The sequence below is a fragment of the Podarcis erhardii genome (assembly GCF_964252035.2).
Source record: "Podarcis erhardii genome assembly, chromosome: 14".
NCBI lineage: Eukaryota > Metazoa > Chordata > Lepidosauria > Squamata > Lacertidae > Podarcis > Podarcis erhardii.
Window position 1 is genome coordinate 15,891,664 of NC_138503.1, and position 4,399 is coordinate 15,896,062.

Genomic DNA, 4,399 nt, shown 5'->3' on the forward strand with positions numbered 1-4,399 from the left:
TGTTTATCTGTTTGTTTGTTTTTGAAGAAAAGCTGCCCTCCCGTTTTTTTCCCCCAAGTCATTTTTGTTGTTGTTGTAGTGAAATCAGCAAAACTTTTATCAAACCCATTTCTGTACGTTTGCCAGAAGCCATCCAGTCAGACAATCCAATTCTCAGAATGATAATAATCAGGTTTGCAGCAGTGAAGTAGACAGACTGTGAGGATTGGCTGTGTTTGTGGGGAGCCAATAAGGGCTCCCGTTGAAATTCTGATAGTGTAGAATAATTATTTTGTGCATGTGAAAATCACAACGGTTTTTTTGACTTAATACTCAAACCAATATTTTATGTGGGTGTCACTGTTGTTTGCTAAAAAGGGTATTCCATGCAGTATTTAGTAGAACCTCACTTGGACAAAATGCTGCTAATGTTTTATGCAAAGTTTTATGCAAAGGTTCCTTTTTAATAGTGCCATCACCAGTTAACTAGGAGAGAAGTACCCATCAGTTTGGTGCATTTTATTGGAACGTGCATGCTGCCTTATACACTCCCGGGATAGCTCAGTTGGTAGAGCAGGAGACGCTTTAAATCACAGGGTTGTATGTTCTAGCCCCACGTTGGGCAAAATATTTCTGCATTGCAGGGGGTTGGACTAGATGACCCTCGTGGGTCCCTTCCAACTGTACAATTCTATGATTCTATTCAGAATCAGGCCATTGGCCCCTCTAACTCCATATTGTCTACACTGACTGGTAGCATCTGCCTAGGATTCCAGACAGGGGTATTATTTCCCAGTCTACCCTGGAGATGTTGAGAACCCAACCTGCATGCTCAGAGAAGGGCGGGCTGGGTAGATAACATTTCTGCTCCTCCAATACTATCAACTTTAAACCAGCACAGGTTGATGGGCATGTGGGGTTTCAGTTTAAGGACAGCCTTCCAGGGAACTTTGGTGAGCCTAGGCCAGGCATAGGCAAACTTGACCCTCCAGATGTTTTGGGACTACAACTCCCATCATCCCTAGCTAACAGGACCAGTGGTCAGGGATGATGGGAGTTGTAGTCCCAAAACATCTGGAGGGCCGAGTTTGCCTATGCCTGGTCTAGGCTACTGCCTCCTCTGTTGTCATGGCAACTTTGTGACCTAGGAGGCAAAGATGTTGCTCCTGTGGAAGGAGATGAAATCTGGACCACAATGTACTTGGGGTTGCTACCAAACTCTGCCAACACTTCAGGGACCTTGCACTATGCACTAGGGGGAGTTAATCATGCATCATTGAAGGTTCCTTACCTATTTTTGCATTTGGTTTTGGTTCCAGTGCTCCTCCTACAGGAGAGGGTGAGGCTTTGCGCCGCAAACCATGAGGACAACCAGGCACCCATTTGTTTCATGTTTTATTGCAATTTTCAGTTACAAGTGTTATTTCGGTAACTGTCATAATGTCATATCAAAATGGGTTAAGATGACAAATAACTTGCCCACAGCCATTGTTTTCAGTGCTGGGCAGAGATCTGAACTGGAGATTTCCAAATTAACTTCAGCTTATAACGAAGTGGGCTTTGTATAACTACATAAAAAGCATGTTGCCATATTTCACACTTCTGCACTAAGCAGCATAAGATCTCCAACAAAGTATTCTGGCCGTATCTGGTGTGCCAAGCAAGGGAGAAATCTGATTGATTTTGCTATTAAAAAAACAAACAACCCCCCCACACACATATTCTTCATTTTTCTGAAATGTTCCAAACTCTCCACACCCAGGTTTTTCTCTTGTATCTCTGCAGTTTCCCATCTGCTTGCAATTTTCAATTTTAGTGGTCACCAGAAGGCTTAAAACATATCGGGTAGAAGTCAACTAAGCTTTACTCAAAGTAGACCCAATGAAATTAAGAGACCTGACTCATTTCAGTGGGTCCTGGCAGAGTATAACTTAGTTGAATACCACCCTTTCTAATCAACAGTGTTTTTAATGTAATCTAACCCACTTGTTAAAATATGCCAAGATTTAAGCTGTATTTTGTTAATATCCTGGATTGTTTTTATCACTGTATCTTATAATGTGTAAGTCATCAACATCTTCTCTTCTGCATTTCTATCATCTTATCACAGGTTAGGGATAAATGGGAGTCCTGCTCCAAAAAAAACATCTGGAGGGCTGCAAGTTCCCCATCCTTAGCATAGCTAGTGACAGATGAAGAACCCGCAGCTCTCCAGATGTTATTGGACTAGAACTCCCATTTCCCCCAGTATACCATGGTAAGTGGCCCAGGGACGAGGGGAGTTACAACATCTGCAGGGCTATCGCTCCCATCCCTGACCCTTGCCATGCTGGTTGAGTTGGACAGGATTTGTGAGTCCCCCGAACAGCTGTAGGTTCCCTACCTCTACAGTATTCAATGCATCCTTCTCAGGGATCTTAAATGGCCTCATAATGAGTGTGAATGTGTGTGATTAAGTAATATTGGCCATTGAACCTGAAAGGGAGGGGGGATATTCTTCCATTTCTTTTTAGAGAGCCAGTGTGGTGTAGTGGTTAAGAGCGGTAGTCTCGTAATCTGGGGAACCGGGTTCGCGTCTCCGCTCCTCCACATGCAGCTGCTGGGTGACCTTGGGCCAGTCACCCTTCTCTGAAGTCTCTCAGCCCCACTCACCTCACAGAGTGTTTGTTGTGGGGGGAGGAAGGGAAAGGAGAATGTTAGCCGCTTTGAGACTCCTTCGGGTAGTGATAAAGCGGGATATCAAATCCAAACTACTCCTCCTCCTCCTCTTCTTCTTTAGAAGGCAAGGTAAACATTTCTCCCCTTCAAGAGCATAATGCTGAATAACCCGCCTTTCGGAACTTAACATGGTATTTAGGTGAGCACTTTATATTTTAAAAATGTGGCTACATCCCTATTCGTTTGATGTTTTGTCTTACATTCTCCATAATAAAGTGTGCTTTCGGAGGATGCTGGGGAAACCTTGGTCTCTGCCTCCTTTCTTGCCAGCCTCAGTTGGGTCCTGCTTCAAGGCTGCTGCCAAGCGAGAGTTGGAGGAAGGAGGAATCCATCTTCTACTTCTCAGCTGAGATGACCAAACACCTTCCCAGAAGAGAGACAAGAGCCGCTGGAGTTTGGCTGCATTTGCAATTTGAGGGGGAAATGCAGCCACTTGTTGACAATGGACACAGCTTGGGGACAGCCTTGGCTTGCAGTTCTGCTTTATCGCTTGCTTGTTAGCTTCATGGGCTGGAGTCACGTAGGTTTTTGGCATGTGTGTTTGCCTCTCTGAAGCATAAGCCTTTATTTTAAAGCTGTTTTTCAACATCTGGTATTAAGTCACAGAAAACAGAAAGCAACAATGCCACCGAAGTTGGGATGGGAAGAGGGGGGGAAGCGATCACAAAAAAGCAGTAGTAGATAGAACTAGCAATTTAACTCCAGCTGAACGTTTCAAAATAGTGTGAGCTTCGCCCACTGAGAGAGGAGGAAAGTGGAATCAGCAATGAAATAGTGTGAGGTTTGGGACTGGCTGCTAGCCCTGAACTTAAGGCACATTCTAGCTATACAGTGGTAGCTCAGGTTAAGTACTTAATTCGTTCCGGAGGTCTGTCCTTAACCTGAAACTGTTCTTAACCTGAAGCACCACTTTAGCTAATGGGGCCTCCTGCTGCCGCTGCGCCGACGGAGTACAGATTTCTGTTCTCATCCTGAGGTAAAGTTCTTAACCTGAAGCACTATTTCTGGGTTAGCGGAGTCTGTAAGCTGAAGCATATGTAACCTGAAGCGTATGTAACCTGAGGTACCACTGTACAGCTTTTGTCTGTATGTGTGTCGAGAAGGGAAGAAAGGTAAAATGACTCACTTTTTCCTTCTTCCTAAAACATCACTGTAGAGCAGAGGCGCTGAGTTCCTCCCAACATTGGGGGGCCTCGTCACGTGCATTGAGAGGAAGCCGTGGTGCCCGCCAAGGTCCGCTGCCACTACTGGGAGGCCTGGCGGTGTCCGCCATCACTACAGGGCCCTCAGCCCCGTTCCCACATACAGCAGCATTGGTGCCTATGTAGAGGGATACCTAATGTCACAGCCCACAACTCCTCAACCCTAATAATCTCATTTCCCAAGATACTTACTGAGTACACGCACCAATCTATTATATACTATCATAGCCCTTGTACACATAAAAGCCACTCCCTTCACTTTTGGGCGTACCTGTTTGCTTCCAACCTCATGACTTTGCTCCTGACTGTTGACAGATATATTCTTCCTTTCTGGAAGAATATATCTGTGAAGGCAGTGCCGGATTTATGTATAAGCTAAACAAGCTATAGCTTCGGGCCCCACTCTCTTGGCGGGGCCCAAAAAAATTAAAGGGGGAAAAAACCTGGATGTACTTTGATAAAATACATATTTTGTTATGAGCAGATGGCTTTAGATACCT

The 4,399-nt window shown here is 44.9% G+C and overlaps 1 long non-coding RNA gene across 1 annotated transcript; it reads left to right on the plus strand.

The window, feature by feature from the left end:
- The first annotated feature begins 899 nt into the window (after positions 1-899).
- LOC309328981 lies at positions 900-2,928 on the plus strand. Its single transcript, XR_014150983.1, has 2 exons — positions 900-2,501; positions 2,767-2,928. It is a non-coding gene; the product is annotated as an uncharacterized lncRNA (long non-coding RNA).
- Positions 2,929-4,399: the final 1,471 nt, after the last annotated feature.